At 38.7% G+C, this 20,728-nt stretch overlaps 1 protein-coding gene across 4 annotated transcripts in view; it reads right to left on the reverse strand.

The window, feature by feature from the left end:
- PTPRG (protein tyrosine phosphatase receptor type G) overlaps positions 1-20,728 on the reverse strand; it is a 780,345-nt gene that overhangs the window by 57,518 nt on the left and 702,099 nt on the right. The gene's annotated exons all lie outside the window — the stretch shown is intronic.

Genomic DNA, 20,728 nt, shown 5'->3' on the forward strand with positions numbered 1-20,728 from the left:
CAAGAAGTTTAGCAGCTCTGAGGGTGAGGTGTGTTCAGGTTGTCCTTAAAATAAATTTCCAAGCTCTGCAATAGCTCCTCAAAAAGGGAATTAAGAGGGACAACTGCAGCCCTGTGGGAAACCTTCCAACTTAGTATCAGTGAGAGAATAGAGAGCATCTAAAACTGATACTGAGGATCTTCAGTCCTTCAGAAAGTTGCCAACTTTCTAAAACCTAACACAAAACTTCACCTCATTTCTCACGGAGCTCGTCCTCTTCCTCTATGCTGTACTTCCTAGGAAACGAGACCATGCTCAGCAAACCCAACTTTGCTTATAAGCAAGGTTCCCCCAGCCCTGAAAATGATTCTGAGGGCAACTCCGATGCCGCAACTCACCACACCCACCAAAGAGCCCAAACCTGAACGAAGGAGCCCATCCGACCAAGGTGTTTCGCTGCTGTCTTTTACCTGTACTTAATGCAAAGCAGTGAGCATAAGCTGGTCATCATGGAGAAGGCACTGAGAAGGAGAGCATCCAGGGCTCCACTGAGCCTCTGCATGGTGATGCTCAGCAAGACACGGTTTTCCAGCAGCAGCGTCACTGCTTGGTGCTGCCTTAATGAGCTGCTTGCAGCTGGAAGTGAATATTTAATGAGCCTTGCTCAGCAGGAGCTGCTCTTGTGACGGGAGACAAGAGGGCTACTTTCAGCTGTTAGGAGCTCTTTGCCAAAACCTCGACAGAGCAGAGATCCCCTCTTCCTGGTCAGCTTGAAAACAAAACAAAACAAAACAAAAAAAAATAACTTCTGGGCAGAAAGCTTGCAACATCACCCGGGTTAAGTTTCCATGACAAGCAGAGGGCTGCTTTTTTGCTGGTAAATGTTTGCAAAGCATTCTCTGCTGGCCAGCTCGGTTTCTGGAATTAGGGCCAAGCCGAACAGCCCACCACCATCCCATCCACTCTGCTGACACGGTCAAAGAAATTTCTATGGCCATTTGTTTGTAGCCCGGAGTTACATAGTAGAACACTTTGAAAAGAAAGGAGGATTAAAAACCCACAACACAACTCAAGGCAGCTTTCAAAGGCCAAGAGAAACACTTAGAAGAGTTTGTGTAAGTTTGAATTGTGCTGACATCCAGTCTGAGGCTGTCAGATCAAGATGTGGGCATAGTGGAATTCTGGTAGCATTGTTGGGTTAACTTGAGCCCTTCTCTCACTCCATGTACTCATTTGACTGACTGCCCCCCCCCCACCTTCACTTCCCAGCCCAATGCAGGCACCTCATGTGCAGCTTTGCCCAAGTGAAGAAAAAGTGCCTATGAAGAGCTGTGGGACTGGAGCCTTAATATCCAAAGTTAATTTTGGAAAAGGAAGAGAATGCAGTCTTTCTAACACCTTGCTCCTAGAGCCATGCACTATGAATTAAGGAAAAAAGGTTTTACAAAGATACTTTCATCCCCAATTAATTTTGCAACGATAAAGGAATTAAAGTTCATCACTAAACAAATTAAAAGCTAGTTATTGTGGTCAGCTTAACTTTGATTTAAAAAACAAATAATTTATTTATTTTTATATCAAATTTGAAAACCACCCATCCCCCTCACAGGGCAACTCTGGGCAATGTACAATGAAAACATAAAAAGCACACAATCCTATCTAAATAATATATTATTAAGCCATTAAAACAGGAATAAAATAATTAAAATTGAAAGTTGAAAAAGAGTGGGAGGACCTTCAAGGCACTAATCAACCTCACAGCTCCATGCTCCTTATCTATCAGGTAAATAGCTCTCTCTCTCTCTCCCTCTCCCTCTCTCTCTCTCTCTCTCCCTCTCTTTCTCTCTCTCTCTCCCTCCCTCCTACTATATATGTGGTATATCTGTCCTAACAACACTCTTATAATAAAGATTGGGTGGAAATGACTATGCCAACCACTTTGAAACCCAGGTTTCCCAGGTTAACGATTGACGCTCTATTCATTATACCAAACAGACTTCCAGGACTATCAAAATAGGGACATCTGGCAATCCCAATTGCTGTGCACTTATGGCACTAGATAAATAATGAAAGCAACGGCCGCTGCCTCTATAGAACTGCTGAATCAATATGCAGCCACTGGAGGCTTCACTCGAAGCAAATCATTGCTTCTCTCTTTTGGCAAGTATATTTTCTGGTTGTGTAACCTATAGAACCAAACCTTCCTATAGAAACGAGTTTCTCTTTCTTGAACAGCTTGACTGCTCTTTTTTCTCCCTTCTGTGGAAAAAAAGTACTTGGCTTCTATTTGGCCTTCCTTTATTTTAGACTGAACACCCTGGGGGCGCACAGGGGCATAAATCAGTCACAGTAAAGGAAAGGTTATGAATATGGATCAGGCAGAAGGCGCCGGCATTTCATGCATTCTGGAGTTTCTCTTCTGAGTGAAGAAAATCCATAGAGGATAGCCTTAAGTATTGTTTTTTTTTTCCTTCTAGTGGAGAGAGAGAAAAGGAAAAAGAGAACCCTGCACACAGTATCCCTTCCTAAAGTACTCTGTGCAAAAATAATTATATTTACCAAACAAAAGACAACTCTGCATGTATTTATGCTGAACAAGTATAGGAGAATAAATATAATTTAATAAACAGAACGTACATTAGAGCAGCCTTGTTTAGTTCTCTGCTCTCAGAAAAATCAGCACCCTACATTCTAATCCACTGAAATAGGCTGCATCTAATTTTGATTATGGGTTTACAGGAAGATTACAGGATTCTGATATTTTCTATTAGACTAATAAGAAAAGCAAAGTTTACCTGCCACAGAGATAGCAAATAGCTTTTTACAGTGGATGTCTTGGAGAACAAAGGGAGTAAGAGAATACCTGCATGTTTGAGAGAGCAACTCTAATTTTATGTTGATATAAAATATTGAAACATTCCTATAATTACTAGACACGTTTTCATTAGAATTGATATCCAGATGATCTGTAGGACCAATGGGTTGTTTGCCATGATCTGGCAATGGCTACATGATTCAGCTTAGATTTAGCCAAGGTGCTCACACTGTATATTTAGTAAAAACCAAATCGCTCTAATTGCTTCAGGCCATCAATTCTAAGCAGACAGCCAGCAATGCCCAGCAGATTTGGAGCTAACAGTGGTTAGTGTTCCGTGTGCATAATTTGCTGTCTGAGTCTAAATAACATTTTATAAACTTCCTTTGCCTAAGGTTACAAACTGTGCTACACAATTAACTAAGTTATTAAACTAATAGATAAAGATAAAAAATAGGGAAGACCATAGAGATACAAGAAGTTTCTGGACGCTGAATCAGAATTTTGGCTGAGAACTGTCAACTCTGAATGAGGGCACAGGGCTAGGTAAAAATCTTTCCGACTCCTGCTTAGTGATGTACAGAATTGATCCTGGGTCCCAAGAATAAGGGATTTCTAGCCACGATATGGCAAATGGGTACTATTATATACTGCTGGAAAAATGTTTCTGCAATAATTTTTTAAATTTTAAAAATGTACTGCAGGAGAATTATTATTATAATATTTGAATTTTCTGATTACACAACTAGGATTTAGTCTATAAGAAAAAAAAAACCCGGCCAAATTTAGGGTCATAATGTACAATGCATGTAAATGTCTCTCCCCATTTTTGTTGCTTTAAACAAAGGCAGCTTCCTCTCTGTTGTCAGATCATTATGCCAATTCTGCACACCTACGTAAATGTTATTAGGAAATAACTTGCTAATATTCTGGAGAATGGAGCTTTATCGCAAAATTCAAGAAGAGTCAGGTTGTCAGATCTCTGTAATAACAAAGACTGAAAAAAATTGGTTTTTCATCAAATATTGTAGTTTCTGAGTTACTATTGCCAAAAACTATAAGGATGAACATTTTACCCTGGAGTTTCAAAGTAAAATACCTTATTTATCAGGTATTACTGTACCAAAGCACCAGGTGAAACTTCATTGATATTCATTGATGTAGGTCAGGGATCTTCAACTTGGCCCTTTTATGACTTGTGAACTTCAACTCCCAGAATTCCTCAGCCAGCATGCCTGGCTGAGGAATTCTGGGAGTTGAAGTCCACAAGTCATAAAAGGGCCAAGTTTGAAGATCCCTGATGTAGGCCCAAGAAAGAAAAACAGGAAGAAATGAAGCATATATAGTTATCCCCATCATACCGTTGCTTTCAGTGTAAGCAACAATATAAAAAGGGACAAAAAGAGTAAGAATAAAGTAATAAAGGCGGGATAAAAATCTAATAAATAACTGACTGATCAAATAAATTAAGGATATAAAATACGAAAAATAAGAAGAAATATATACACAAACACCATTCACTATGCCTGTTTATACTTTTCTGTATACACAAGGACATTCATTAATGTATACACTGCCTTTTTTTCTTCCTATATTAATATACTATAAGATATATTCATTTGCCGCATGTATAATACACTATCTTAGTGATTTTGGATTTGTTATGTGAGACTGCACCAATTAAGTATTTGTAAAATAAATTAAATTTTATATATTGAGATAAACTAATTTGCAATGACTTTGTTAGTTTCAAATGTGGCTGCATTATGGAGCATTTGTATATTTCAGATTCTATGTTCTTATATTATGTATTGAATTTGTTTAATCTTCTTAAAAGCTGTTTTGAGAGTAATTTGGAAAAGCAGCAACAGAATTTTATGGCCATGGACACCAGATTATGGAAGTCTTGTTACAAAGTTACACAATTGAAGAAATATTTTTTGGATTTTATAATTACCGTGGCATTCTACATTTCCAGAATAATTCATAAAGCCCACATATTTTCTATGAATCATTGAGAACTCTGTTGTCTTTGAAAGAAAACAGTGTGTTCCCTGAAGCAGACCCATCATTCTCTTTCAACCACCATCCCTATCTCCATATGCTTTATTTCTGGCTGACTTTCCTCAGGGAATAGTAACTTTGTGAGATCTCAGACATTAGGCAGGCCACTGTGCATAGAAGCAAAATAATATACTCATATATGTACATGTCAACGGGACAACACTTTGAGATTTAAACCCCATTGAACAAGAATGAGAGGGATGCTCACAAAACAGAATTATTGCCTAGAAGAAAACTTATTGAAAAAATTGTCAGGTAATTTCTCAGGAACTGTTGTGAATTGGTGGATCTACAATTCTTTAAAAATCCAGAAGCATGCTTCTTTAGTCAAAATAGTTAAAAATTCTTTTTTTTTTTTAGAAAGATGGGAAATTTTGATTTGTTTTGCATATCACTGAAGTTCAGCTTTACTATTCAAATGTTTTTAAGTAAGCTACGCTAAGAAATCATTCCTAAATATAAGATCTCCTTCACACATTTGGAAAATCAGAATGGTGATTCATCTGCACACCTGTTTTTTTTTTAATTACATACTTTGTTGTGCAAAGCTGTATATGAGTATGCCTTGGTGTCACATTACTGAGGAGCTCAATAATTGTGTCTTGAATTTTTCTGTTGATATTATGCAGTCAAGAATCATTTTTCTTTTCCTCTGGAAAAAAACAGCAAAGATTGGAGGTAATGTTGCATTTAGTTTTCTGCCTCCCTCAAACTAGTAGCTTTTGGCTTGAATGCCAAACATGCTGTCCTCATTTGAAGGAAAAGAGGTGGAATTTACCTGAATTTAACCTTGCAATGTCAGAGACAAATGGATCCACTAGGTCATGGGTAGGCAACCTTGGCTCTTTTATGACTTTTTATGGCTGGCTCAGGAATTCTGGGAGTTGAAGTCCACGAGTCATAAAAGAGCCAAGGTTGCCTACCCCTGCACTAGGTACAGTGAGGTATTTTTTTTTTTAAATTCCCTATCATTTGAAACGCTGTAGCCTGAGCACTATATAACCCAGATCAAAAGGGTGGACTTAATAACTTTGAGAGCTGTGAAATAATATCTCCTCTCTCTGAAATAGTTGAAGATTGTTGAAGAGATTTATCAAAAGTTTCTGTTTGGGAATTTTCTGGAAAATTCAGTGCCAGCATAGTCTTGAGAGTGAGAAATCTTGAGATTCATACAGAAGAGGTTGCAATTCCTCTTGCAAAGAAAGAAGATAGCTTGGGGATTTACAGAACCTGCATTCTTGTCCTTGAGTTTCTACAGTTGTACAAAAAAGTGGTTGTCCTAAAAGTGTAAGTCATACTTTTTGTGTTCTGATTTTATTGAGGACATCAAAAAATCATATTTAGAAAAACTGCATTCCAAAGGAAGAAAATATACAAGAAGTTAGAGGGATGAACAATCTAGTGGTTAAAGCACAAAGTTAGAAGCCAGGAAACTCTGAATTCTAGTCCTGCCTTAGCCATGAAAGCTGGCTGAGTGACTTTGGGCCAGTCACTCTTTCTCAGCCAATCTCACCCTACAAGGTTGTTGTTACAGGGAAAATAGGAGGAAGGAGTAATAGATATGCTTGTCACCTTGAGATATTTATAAAAATAATAAAGGTAGAATAAAAATAAAATAAGGAAAATAAGAAGAATATGTGACAGCCCAGATATTTTCAGGCAGACAACCCAAATGCCTCAATGCAAAAAACATTTCTGTGACATTGTGTAGAGCTTAAACTCAGAAACCAAGAGAAACATGAGAGAGAAAACTAAGCCAGTAAACATCCTTTAAAATCACACAATTAAAGTCATGCGGAGAACAAGGTGGAGTTACAGCAAAAAGAATAAGTGAGGGAGTTAGTGGTCCTCAGAACTCAGTTACAGGAAGACAAAGAACCATCGCTCTCCTGTTTATCTGTTTAAATCTTGGAATTAATTGCCTGCAGAGCAGCACTTCATTATCATATATGCTGCTGATGAAATAATATATACTTCCCCCCCTCCCGTGTAGCAAACAACCTTGCAGTTTCAAACATTTGCTCTTCTTCAGTTCTATCACAGCATCAAAGCTGGCAGCAGATCTTCAGGAGACCTCCTCCACCAGAAAAGCATGAATGATGTGTATCAACTACAATCCACCATCAAGCCAAAAATGTTAATTTTAGGTGAGAAATGGCTAGTGGACGGTGCCTAAAGATGACACTTGCTTACCACCGAAAAGCCTTTGATAGGATTATAGGTCACTGGTTTTTATGAGCAAATCATGTGGGCTCTTGTAATTATGAAGCCAGCAGAGAGAAAACTCCCATGAGCAAGTGATCCGCTGAAAAGAAATGAATAGCTAGCTTGCCTGGGCGACACTAGGCTCCTCTGGGACAGCATCTGTCTTCCCATTCATACAGGACATAATGGGGCAAAAAAGAGGTAACTCTCTAGACAACTTCTGCTTCAAGGATTCCATTTAAAGTTTCCTAAGGTGACAAATGATCCAGTGAGTAGTAAAATGAATTACAGCTTGTTTCTTAGAACGAAGAACTATAAAGAACGTTCTAAGTTTCTTAGAACGAATTACAGCTTGTTTCTTAGAATGAAGAACTATAAAGAATGTTCTAAGTTTCTTAGAATGAAGAACTATAAACCCCTCTGAATCAAATCCTTAGATTGTGCCTACCGTGCTCTGAACAAGGTAACTAACCATCCAACCTCTGATTCTGATCCCTTTCCTCTAGATGTACTTCTATTACATTGGGAAGAATGCCAGACATTATAGAGGGATCTATAAAGACTGGTTTTGATAAGAAGGCATACAGTCTCCTCTATGGTCAGACCTATGTGGATACCGACTGATGGATACCGACTGATGGAAGCTTTTCATGATTTTAGCCAAGGTCTTTTCCTCTTAGTATTGCCGGGAACTGAACCAGAGGCTTTTGCATAGAATCCAAAGTGTTATAGCTCTCTGAAATTGGAACTAGAATACCTTCCCATACAAGTTTGCTAATCCACATTGCTCACTGCACCAGAATTAATTGTAGGTGAACAAGCAAAAGATCTGAGATCTGATTATGAAGAACACAGTGCTTATAAAGGTAATCCTTGACTTACAACCACACTCTGGACCAGCATTTCCATTGTTAGGTGAATCTCACTTGATTCTACAACCTTTTTTAAGTGTAACACTACAATTATAAAGTGAATCACAGAGTTGTTGAGTGAATCTGGCTTCTCCTGTAGACTTGCTTTTTGGAAGATGGCTGGGAAGGTTATAAATGGCAATCACATGACACATCGTAACATGCGATGCAATGCAAGGCACCTGAATTTAGGTCATGCGTCCCAAGGGATGCTTCAATAATTGTAACTGCATGGACCGGTTGTAAGTCTGTTTTTTTTTCAGTGTCATTGTAACTTTGAACAGTCACTAAACGAATGGTTGTAAGTCAAGGACTACCAGTAAAGCTAATTCTGCAGCCATTTTATTTATACCTCGGAACTTCTGATAAATATTCTCACTATGCAAAATTGCATTATTTCAGCCAACTGAATCATTAGGAAAAGTATATTTTATGCTTTTCTTTAAATCAAATCATTTTTATATTATGAAACATATTGAACCCGCTATTTTTTTTTTCACAGTATAAAAAACGGCGATTCCTGAAATTAGTAGAAAAAAAATTTCATGGAAAAGAAAGTTTGGGAAAAGGTGGATGGGGACATGTTGGGGATTCTAACTGCGCAGGAAATGCTCATCAGTTGGATAAATGTTATTCAACATTTCTAATGTGATTCAACATTTAAAGTAACATACAATCTTTCCAAAACATGTATTGCTATTCTTTTATTATTGCTATGTCATCTTCCTTTATTCTCATAATACTAGAAATTATGAAATTGGCAAACATTTCTGAACAGGATATAACACACTGAATTAGCTTCTGGAACGCAGCACCATTAGTTTTAGAGCCTTAAAATAATATGTACATTCTGAGAAGAATGTAAATATCAGGGTCTGTTTAACAGCTCAGAGAAGCTCCATGTTCCAAGTCAGTACAGTATAACTTTGATTTCAGAACTGTAGCCAAGATGGCTTATTACTCAGTGTTCTTTATAATCTTCCAAGCTTTCTAGCAGGAATTCCAGAATTGTAATTCCAACACATTTGGAAAAAAAAATTAAGTAGGAAAAGAGAGCCTTTGCCATAATATCACAAAATTCATACTGGTCTATTAAAATCAGCTTCACCTGCAGGTTTTCCTATGAAAGGTGTTGGCCAGGAAGTTAATAATTTATATTAACTGAAGATGAGAATATGCTGCATACATATCCCCATCCAATGTATTAAATTGATATCAAAGAAACAATACTTCTTAAAATTAGGACTAATGCAAATAAATGGTTTTCCATAATTCAATGGTTCTAAAAACCTGCACTGTTTGGGCCAAACAGGAATTTTTGTAAGCCAAGCAGGAAAGAAATCCTCTATTACAAAAACCGAAAGAATGCCCCATACGTTTACATGGACTGCATAAGAACATGGTGGTGATAGGTTAAGACCTTTCCTCTTTCTTTCTAGCAATATCCCTTGAGGATGGCAAGGGCAATTGTGAAAGCTAATTTGGAATGACTTAATAATCTTGAATAGCAAGTAATTTTTGTGACCTCTGACAGCTTGAAGAATGAGATGCCCTCACTATATTTTAATCAATACTTTGAGCATCTGTGCTACACTTGGCAGTGAATGAAAAGAGTTTACAAAAGAAATTAGGGGGTGTTCCCCATCCTATACATTATCAGACTAGTGAAGGAATTTTTTTAACATTTTCTTTATTTTAAAACCGCTTTTTTGCTAAATGAACATCTGCCGTAACCTAACCTAAATTTATCAGTAAGCCTAAATGATTTCATGAACGGCTTTAGAGTTTAAATAGAAGCCAAGTCAGGCCTGGGTATTTTGGGACCTTCAGAGTAATTTCAAGATGTCTATGCAAATGTAAATGTCTATGCAAGAGATTGGCTCAAGCTTCTGAGAACAGCTAGCCTGCTCTTCCTGCAATGAGAGAGAAAAGGGACGATCAGAGGGAAAATGTTAATGCCACCCATTTTGACTCTAGGTCTACCCACAGCTTGCTTAAGCTTGGGCCCACAATGGATAAACTCTGAAGGAACTGAGAAAAAATATTGCCCACTACTTCCTAGATTTGATTATTACACTGGTGTCGCTTTAGCACTTTTATTTATTTATCTATCCCAATAAATGACTGGAAATAACACGAATATATGTCTCAGAATGAGGAAGGTGTTAAATGCAATGTCAAGAAAGGACAAAATATCACTAATATTTTGGTGGCAGAAGTGGAAGAACTTGGATTGACAGGAAGGTTTTGGACTGAATAAATTCCATAATGCTAAGGGTAGATTAATGGAGTTCTCTGAGGAGGAATCCTTGTTTATTGCCAACCCCTGCTTTGAGCAACATAAATACAGATTTTCCACATGGATTACTATTCAGTGCCTATATCATTGAGCTGTGATGACTCATGGGATGTTCTTTTGTCCTCTGCTTTATTTAACATCTAATGAAACTGCTAGAGGGAAATCATTCAGAGCTTTAGAGGAGGGATGCCTTCAGGATCATCAAACTCCAAGGAAGTCAACAGTAACTTTGAATTGTTGTCCAATTTTGATATTGGGCTGGCTGAGTGACAGCCACTGAAATTAAATTTAGTCAAGGCAATGGGGCATGGGTACAGAGAAAGCAAAACTTAGAGACAGAGCTAGAGTCTGTTTGGGGTGGGGTGGCACTCCCCAGGAAAGCACAAGTGTGTGGGAAGTGCTTCTTCATTCCCAGTGGCCACTGGCTTTGCAGGTGGCAACTGTGATGAGGAACACGTTTGCATTACTGTAGCCACTGACTCAAAAATTATCCACCATCTCCAATGCCTTGGTTACAAGCCACCATGAACACTATAATGGGCACAACTAGTGCAAAGTTTAGCCAGGCTGCAAAGTAAGAGAAAGGAAAGCAGTTACATAATACTTGTACTGAAAGTTGTCTATTGGGCACTGCAAATTGTCTCCAGTATGTACCGGTAGTTCAGAAAATGAAAGTACCACAGGCACTCATGCATTTTCTTTTTGGATTACTGCAATGGACACAACATTGGGTTGCCCTTGAAGAACATCTGGAAGCTGCAATTGATCCAGAAAATGATGGCATCAACTACTATGGATGTGCTTAAGTATACCCCGATTACACCTTTCCTTCATAAATTGCATTTGTTCCCAACAGCATTCCAGATGAAATTAAGGGTGCTGGTTGTCACCTATGAAACCCTACGTGGCTATCTTTGACTCTCGTCTATCAGGTATAACAGGACAGTCATGCTCTGGGTCCCATCTATTAAAGAATACCAAAGTCCAAAAAGCCAAAAAAGAATCTATGAACAAGTGTATAAACTAGAGATGTGTTGTAGATATGAAGAAATAGATGATAAATGATTAGATGTTAGATAGATAGATAGATAGATAGATAGATAGATAGATAGATAGATAGATAGATAGATAGACAGACAGACAGACCTATCTATAGATGGATGGATGGATGGATAATAGGTAGGTGGTAGAAACATACACAAACACACACGTACACACACATACACTTTAATATCCAATGTAGATGAAATCTGAATGATTTGGAGCAAATATTAGATTGCATGAAGAACCATGAATCTCAATTGTAATGTAGTAAAGATAAAAGTAGATAGGTATAATACTACTATTACTACTACTACTACTACTACTACTAATAATAATAATAATAATAAAGTTGGAAGGGACCTTGGAGGTCATCTAGTCCAACCCACTGCTCAGGCAGGAAACCCTATATCAGCAGTTCTCAACCTGTGGGTCGCGACCCCATTTGGGGTCGAACGACCATTTCACGGGGGTTGCCAAACAACGCGATCCACCATTTTTTCTGCCATTTTTTCCCCTTTTCCTTAGCTCTGCTACTCTCTCTTATTCTATTGGCTTTCGAAAGCCAATAGAATAGACTCTCTTGAACAGAGTCTAATTCTATTGGCTTTCAAAAGCCAATAGGAATTGTCCAGGGCTATCTCTGCCCTGATGAGCCCGCCAAAAGCTCCAGTCTGCAAACGGTGCTGCAAGGGGAACAATCTGCAGAGCTTCCCTCCCTGCTGAGCAGCTAAAAGGTAAGTAAAAGAGGGCCGGGGGTGGGAGATGGGAGGCCGGTGGGCACAGGGAGGGTTGCTGGCACGCGTGGGGCCCGGCAGGTGCCTTACCTGCCTTGGGCTGGGCCAGCTGGTGGCCCAGCTGGTGGTCACCCTGTGCCGCCGCTGCTGCGGCCTCCCAGGAGCGCCTGGGCCTGCCTGCCACTGCCCCGAATGGCTGGTGGCCAAGGTAAGCCTAGCGGGGCAGCGGCGGGTGAAGGGAGGGTTGCTGGCACGCGTGGGGCCCAGCGGGTGCCTTACCTGCCTTGGGCTGGGCCAGCTGGTGGCCCAGCTGGTGGTCGCCCTGCCTGCCGCGGCCGCCCGGGAGCGTCTGGGCCTGCCTGCCACCGCCCCTTGCTGGCTATGCCTCAGCCAGCGCAGGGGGCGGCACCACTCATGCGCGGCGCACCACGCATGCGTGGCGCGTGCTTACGACGGGGTCGCCGGTATAAAAAGGTTGAGAACCACTGCCCTATATCATTTCAGACAAATGGCTGTCCAGTCTCTTCTTAAAAACTTCCAGTGTTGGAGCATTCACAGCTTCTGGAGGCAGGTTTTCCACTGATTAATTGTTCTGTCAGAAAATTTCTCCTTAGTTCTGGGTTGTTTCTCTGTTTGATTAGTTTCCATCCGTTGCTTCTTGTCCTGCCTTCAGGTGCTTTGGAGAATAGCTTGACTCCCTCTTCTTTGTGGCAGCCCCTGAGATATTGGAACACTGCTATCATGTCCCCCCTCGTCCTTCTCTTCATTAAACTAGACATACCCAATTCCAGCAACCGTTCTTTATATGTTTTAGCCTCCAGTCCCTTAATCATCTTTGTTTCTCTTCTCTGTACTCTTTCTAGAGTACATTTTATTATTACAAAAATGGCACACACAGCCAGGTGCATTATTCTAAAGACAGGAAGCAGTTAATCCAGGATAATGTTAAGCAAATCTTATGCCTCTCAATTTGCTGGTTTTGGACTCTCATAATTTTTCATCTATATAGGAATAGAACCCCAAGGCATCTGGAATTTCTTGAGAAGACATAAGAAGTAGGCATGTGTTTACATTTGCAGAAGGATGCCATGTTTAATTCTGTACCACATGGAGGTGATATCAGCTGAAGGATTCATTGTAACACATTATTTGGCGGGGGGGGGATGCCTAATTTTTTCAGTGCAACCTATATACATAAAACACAAGTCTCCAGGGTACCAGTCACTCAGCCTATAATGTTATGTCTTTTTTGCCTTACATTTATTCCCTGATGCTTCACAATGCCTCCAATGTAACTAGTTTAAGAAACAAAGAATCCTCAATCTTTTTTGTAGGAATGAAATAGAATATAAACCTAAAATAGGCTTTAAAAAAAAGAGAGGGGAAAATCACCTAGTATTTTTCAGAGAGCCGTGATGGTTAAGGCATCATGTTAGAAATCAGGAGATTATGGGTTCTAGTTCCTTGTTAAGCACAAAGCCAGCTGGGTCACCTTGGGCCAGTCACACTCTCTCAGCTCTAAGAAGGAGACAATGGCAAACCACTTCTGAAAAATCTTATCAAGAAAACTGCAGAGACTTGTCCAAGCAGTTGCCAGGAATCAAGACTGATTCAAAGGCACTTACTAACTAATCCCAAAGTAGAAAAGAAATTCCACTTTGCAGCATTATCTTGGTGATACCTATTGCATCAAAATTGTTAAGGTTTATTCCTGGAAACTAAAAACTCTCTTCTTCTGCTTTACACAGTAATTCTCACCCACTGCCTATCCACTTTCCGGCAAGCCTTAATAATATATTACATTTTTAAATCCAGCACGGGGTTTCAAGCCCCAATAGATGCAGGAGAATCTATTTAACACATTATCCGTGATTTCCTCTTTGAAAAACAAAACCTCTTTGATACCCTTTTGGTTTAGAAAAAGAACACAATGAGGTGCGAGGCAAATACCAATATGTGTATGTATATGTACTCCCTTTGCTAAACTTGAAGCTACTTACAAGCTGACTGATTTCATCAACTAGGGATGCCAAACCCTATTTTAGGAAAGCATATAAATTATCTTTAAAAATATACCGTAGAGTTAGGGGGTTGACTTGATAGTGGGTCAACTCTAGCTGTCTAATGTGAAGATGAGTTGGCTTTTGGAATTGCACTATGTTTCCTTATCATGTTTATTTAGCCAGAACAAAATTACCAAATGAATCATTTGCATGCGATGCTTGGTGCCATCGGTATTGCCAATGTGCAGACAGATGTCAACTGAATCACAATTTGCTATGTTTTATGGAGAGATAATCGGGCTCATATAGCTGATCCATCATTTGGAAACGGTGTTGCTAGAATGCATACACAAGAGACACAATGAGCTGGAAAGTTAAACATACCTATATCTAATCAGTGAAAAGCATGCTAGTAAGAAAGAGAATAGTGCAAAATAAAGTCTGCTACTGTCTCAGCTCAATGGAGAGATATAGCTAATACTTTCCCTAATTACTGGATCCATTTACTCAAATTTGACCAAGGTCCAACTAAACAGACTAATTAAAAGTCTAACTAGAAAAAAAAAATTCAAGCAAAATAAACTCATGAAATAATTTAAAGAATGCTGCTTGAATTTGAATGATTCCAGAGATATCATTCAAGTACCTGCCTATGAGGATTTGGAGATTGGGATGTATAATTATTTCCTCTCCCTCCCACTGCCATCCAGCAGATGGTAAAGTTTATTTTAAGACCCATGCAATGTGTAGAAAAGAATTTTTCAGAAAATGGCCAGTACAATTATTTTTTTCTACACACAAACAAATCCTGCAGTAGCAAGATGTTCAGGGGCATGATAATTTCAGTAGACTAACAAATGAATCAATCTTTCTTTCTTTCTTTCTTTCTTTCTTTCTTTCTTTCTTTCTTTCTTTCTTTCTTTCTTTCTTTCTTTCCTTCTTTCTTTCTTTCAGAGAGACGTGTGGAAGAATATACAGTGTTTAATTAACATCCCTTTTTTTGTTTGGAAACACTTCCTCTCTCTCCTCCCCCTCCACAAGGCTCCCTGCTTGTAAACCTGCTTTGCAGGGCATTGTCTGAAATTCAGAATTTGCAGGGATGGGGAGGTGGGGTGGATGGGAGACCAATGTCCCCCCTTCAGCTGCGCAAAAACTAAATGTTGCTGTATGCAAATGAGAAACCATGTGCGTGTGGGATGGGGGGGGGGGGAGAAAGGTCCCTGACTTCAAATTAGGCCTGACTGTGCTATAATCACACAAAGCTGATAACCAGTTTGCTGACAATCTGCTGCTCAAAGACCTACAGTAATTGGAATCCCAGAATGGAGAGCCCGATGATGCAAACCTTGTGGGTTTACACGCTGCTCCCTGTTGAAGCCACTTAACTGGATATTGAATTGTTATTTTAAAGGGAAGAGAAAACAAAGCCCCTGCTTGCCGATTCCCCCCCCCCCATGCACGTGGCATCATTAGCAGCCAACTCGTTAATGCTTATTTTCACAACTGAAACAGTGAGCTCTAAGCCCTCATGTTTGCTAATAAAAAGATCTATGGAAGATCTTTTTATTAGCAAACATGGAAGATCTATCCTCCCCCGCCTCTTCCCCAAAAAGCAAATAAGGGCTGGCAACACAGGATACTGGAGACCAGACAAAAGAATTTCAATCCTATGCTCGATTTGCTAATTAAGGAACTCAGGCCTGAAAACAGCTTATTTAAACAGAATATCCAAACACATATGATGCTTTAAAAAGATGCTACCGTACAGCCAGTTCATACAGTAAATCGGTCTGTTCTTTAATATTAGAATATTAATGCTGTAAACATCTTTGTCGGATAATCTCTTCATGGCCTTCTGAACATAGGATCCAGTTGTATTTTCTCCCCAATCTAATGGGCAATGTCTGCTTCAAAGTTTATACTATTTGGCAGCTGAAGAAACACTTGGTGGACAAGTGGACATATATGCCTAATGGGCATAGGGCTACATGGATTCAAACTCCATGAAGAAACTAGACAAAGACTGGATTCAGAAATCATACCAAGCCTTAATGCCATTGGTTATATTTTATTAGGAGGGGTGGGGGTTATTATTTTAATTTTTTATTAGTTTAATATTTTTATGTTGTGTTTTTATTTCCTATAAGCTGCCTTGAGTCCCCATGAGTGAGTAGACAGCAATATAAATTTTCCAAATAAATAAATAAGTAAATTAGAATATGATGTTGAGACTCTAAAAAGAGTACAGAGAAGAGTAACAAAGATGATTAGGGGACTGGAGGCTAAAACATATAAGGAAAGGCTGCTGGAATTGGGTATGTCTAGTTTAATGAAGAGAAGGACGAGGGGGGACATGAGAGCAGTGTTCCAATATCTCAGTGGCTACCACAAAGAAGAGGGAATCAAGCTATTCTCCAAGGTGTCTGAAGGCAGGACAAGAAGCAATGGATGGAAACTAATCAAGGAGAGAAGCAACCTAGAACTAAGGAGAAACTTCCTGACAGTTAGAACAATTAACCAGTGGAACAACCTGCCTCCAGAAGTGGTGAATGCTCCAATGCTGGAAGTTTTAAAGAGACTGGACAGCCATTTGTCTGAAATGGTATAGGGTTTCCTGCCTGAGCAGGGGGTTGGACTAGATGACCTCCAAGGTCCCTTCCAACTTTATTATTATTATTATTACTATTATTATTATTATTATTATTATACTATGTGAACACTGTGGCTTATTCAACAAACCATGGTCTAAAATGATAAGTCAATGCCAACTGTAAATATAGTCATAGATGGCCTAGCTAGCAGTTTCCAGCAGTTTCCAAGTGTGGCTATTTTAATAAAATACTCTATGGTTGCACATTATCTTAAGATGTTTGCAGTGGTAACTGTGGGCAGGCAGGTGTCAAAACAATGAATAATATCAATATTCATGTTTTGAACATGAAGTATGAAAATTAATAGGGAAATATGAAAGTTATGGGCATAGTTTCATGCAACATTTAGCATCCCTGAGTTATCTTACACATAATGCTGTCAACACTTTGTGTCAGGAATATAAATCACATCTTCCTTTACAAAAAATTATATTGACTGCAAGAGCTACTACTGAGAATTTCAAGTCCTCTCAGAAACAGAATGCTTTCAGGAGCCTATAATTCAGTGTTCCTTAAATCTCTCTCTCTCTCTCTCTCTCTCTCTCTCTCCCCCTCCCTCCCTCCCTCCCCCAATCCATTCATCCATCCATCTATCCCATTTATATGGCTGCTCATCTCACAGAAATGATTTGGGGGCAGTGCATAATAATAGTTTATTGGGAAAAAAATAATCATAATACTCTATAACAGAAGTTAAGTTTTATTAAGAATAGTTCAAGAGATTCTAATTCCTGAAATCTATGTCAAAACAGGTGAAGTGGCATTTCAGCAACATGATTAAAGCCTCACCCCTTTTGTATACGTGTCAATGTTACACGCATGTAAAAAAGGGTGAAGCTTCTACTGTATGACTACACATGCCAATTTCTGTTTTGATTCGTTCTTGCAGATACTACCGATTATGCTGAGTAATTCTCAACTCTTTATCTTAGGATTGTATGTGTGTGGTTCATGTTTACCCAAAGGGGCTTTTTCATGAGGCAACTGGATTTTCTTTTTTCCTTTGAAGACGTTTTGCTTCTCATCCAAGAAGCTTCTTCAGCTCTGACTGGATGATGGGGAGTGGAGGGATTCATTTGGGACAGCCATAACATGGATGACTGAGAATCTCCATAGACATTTATGTTTACAAAATTATGGGAATAATTAGATTTGGTAGACCGTTTTAGCACATTTATAGTAATTTTTATTGACCATGATATATCCACACTGAATTTAGAAAATCTGTTTCAGCAATTTCGGACTCATAGTAGGGGAAAACAACTCATTTCATAATGCAGAGTGAAGCAAGTACTACAAAGCAGCTGTTCTGTAAAGTATGGTTATACCGTTTTGTTTTATTTACGCAGTCAAGTTCATCACAGGGTAACAGTTGGCACAAATTAGCAACTTGGGAGTTTCTTTTCAGACGACAATGTAAAAATTAAGGGCAGCAATATAAAAAATGGCAGATGAACAATTGCAAAAAATAATATCACCTCTACCGGCTGTCTATTCCTCAATTTGGATTAGGGATCTCTTTATAGCAAGGTGAACATAAGATGGGTAGTAACTTAGGAGTCCAAGAAAATGTCAAGTTTCTAAAATTATGGCACATGTTTATCCTGGAATAAGTCTCCTGAATTGACAAATGATAGATAGATAGATAGATAGATAGATAGATAGATAGATAGATAGATAGATAGAGTGGTGGGATTCAAATATGTAAACAACCGGTTCTCTGAGTGGATGCCGCTAGTATTCAGAGACTACAGTTGGCCCAGAATGCAGCCGCACAAGTGATAGCGGGTGTTCCTCGGTACACCCACGTTACACCTATCCTCCGCGAGCTGCACTGGTTGCCTATTGGTCCAATTCAAGGTGTTGGTTATTACCTTTAAAGCTCTATATGGCTCAGGGCCAGGCTATTTGCGAGACCGCCTACTACATCATAGTTCCCTTCGTCCGGTTAGATCCCACAAGCTGGGCCTCCTTCAGGTCCTGTCGGCCAAGCAGTGCCATTTGGCGGGGCCGTGGGGGAGGGCTTTCTCTGTGATGGCGCCCACATCTTGGAACCAGCTCCCCCCAGAGATTAGGACCGCTTCCACCCTGTTGGTTTTCCGCAAGCTGCTTAAGACCTGGCTTTTCCGGCAGGCCTGGGGTTTATAAAATCTGATCCCTGGATGAATATTACTATATTGTTTGTCTTGTTAAGTTATATTGTGTTTTTATTGTTAGCCGCCCGGAGTCCTGCGGGAGTGGGGCGGTTTATAAATTTTAATAAATAAATAAAATAAATAAATAAATAAAGTCCATTCTGGGCTTGAGCAACAAAAAATTAGCTATCAGTTCTCCTGAAATGGTGTGAACTGGCTGAATCCCACCACTGGATAGACAGGCAGACAGAGAATAACACATACTGGATTGTGGGCTCTTGAAAGCATCCACCTGTTTCTAAGAGGACTTGAATAGATCAACAGCAATTCCATCACACGAGTTTGCAAGCACTATAATTATTTTTGTAAAGGAAGATGCAATTTATGTTCCTAGCACAAAGTGTTGACAAGCATTATGCACAAGATAACTCAGGGATGCTAAATGTTGCAATTAAATATGCCCGTAATTTTCATATTTCCCTATTCTGTGTTCAAAACACATTTGTTAGGGCATAATGAAGAAAATTAATATATTTTCTAAACATGGGCGAGTATATACATAAATTAGGATCAAGTTAAAAAGCAACTTTTTGTCCATTATTTTCTACAATGTGATGTTTGTAAGTAAAAAAATTAATTCATACTCTCAAAGTATTAAGTTTGATTTTTTTGGTATGTAAATAATAATGTAAATTAAATCTTTTCTAGTTTATATTTAAATTCAGAGTCTGAATAGCATAAATGTTAATTAAGTACTCATTTGATGACAAAATGAAGAGCTGGGCTAATTTCAATTTGCAAAGTCCCCTAATTACGTTTTGTTTTAGAAAGCGAGTATTGCATCATACTTTTAAAGAAAAATGAATAGTTTAATCATTATTCTTTCATCTTAAAAAAACAAACCCCCTACCCATTAATATTTTTTCTATAATGAATTATAGAGATTCCATTGATTTTCCTGATAAAAAAGATTTTAATGTTAAATTAAATGTTTCCAAAGTTAAATTTAGTATGATTTGCAGATGCACACTTTGCTAGGCATACTAATAGGAAAAATAACAAGATATACCTTTAAATATGAATTCTTTTTATTAAAACTCACTGTGGTTACTTATTATTTTCAGATCTGGAAAAGCATTAATTTGAAAGAACGGGTAAGAGACAGCCTGTTATAGAAAAATACTGATATATGTGATTGCTAGAAATCAAAAACGATTTGATATCATTTTTGTAAAGGAAGATGCAATTATTGTCAATCAATTAGTAAGATATCTGAAGAGTCCACTTTCTGCATTGACCAACTTGGATTTTGCCTATTATTCTACCACAACCTGCATTTTTATAAGTTATCCGTCACTGCACGTCCAAGCACGTTGGGACAAAATAGAAGTGTCATGCTAACATTGGATGTTCTTGCTTTGACAAGAAGAAGTTGTGGTATTATATTTTTTATTGCATCCTTCCAAGCATTTGAAAAGTGCACATGTTTTTTTCTTCTCAGACTGGACCTTTTAATCTCTCTTTACTGGACTACATTTCTGGACACTGACCCTATTTGATGGCCCTATTTGCCCTAATCCTTTATGGAGTGTAGTGGTAAAAAATGACAGTTCTCAGGTTGGATTCAAAAGAATGCAGAATAAGTTAGAAGTATTATTTTCTTTGATTTGGAAATTGTACTTCTGTTTATGTCTGTGTAGATTCTCAATCATCCAAATCATAGTTGCCTCAAAGGTGCTTTTTTTTCCTTCAAAAGCCAACTGGACTGTTTTTTCTTTGAGGAAGGAGAAAACATTTAGCTTCTTATCCAAGAAGCTTCATCAGGTCTGATGGAAGGGGGATGGAAGGATAGGTTCTAATAGATGGGGGGGGGGAGAGAGAATGGAAG

This window comes from Crotalus tigris, unplaced genomic scaffold, assembly GCF_016545835.1.
Source record: "Crotalus tigris isolate CLP2741 ecotype Arizona unplaced genomic scaffold, ASM1654583v1 scf7180000024342.5246164, whole genome shotgun sequence".
NCBI lineage: Eukaryota > Metazoa > Chordata > Lepidosauria > Squamata > Viperidae > Crotalus > Crotalus tigris.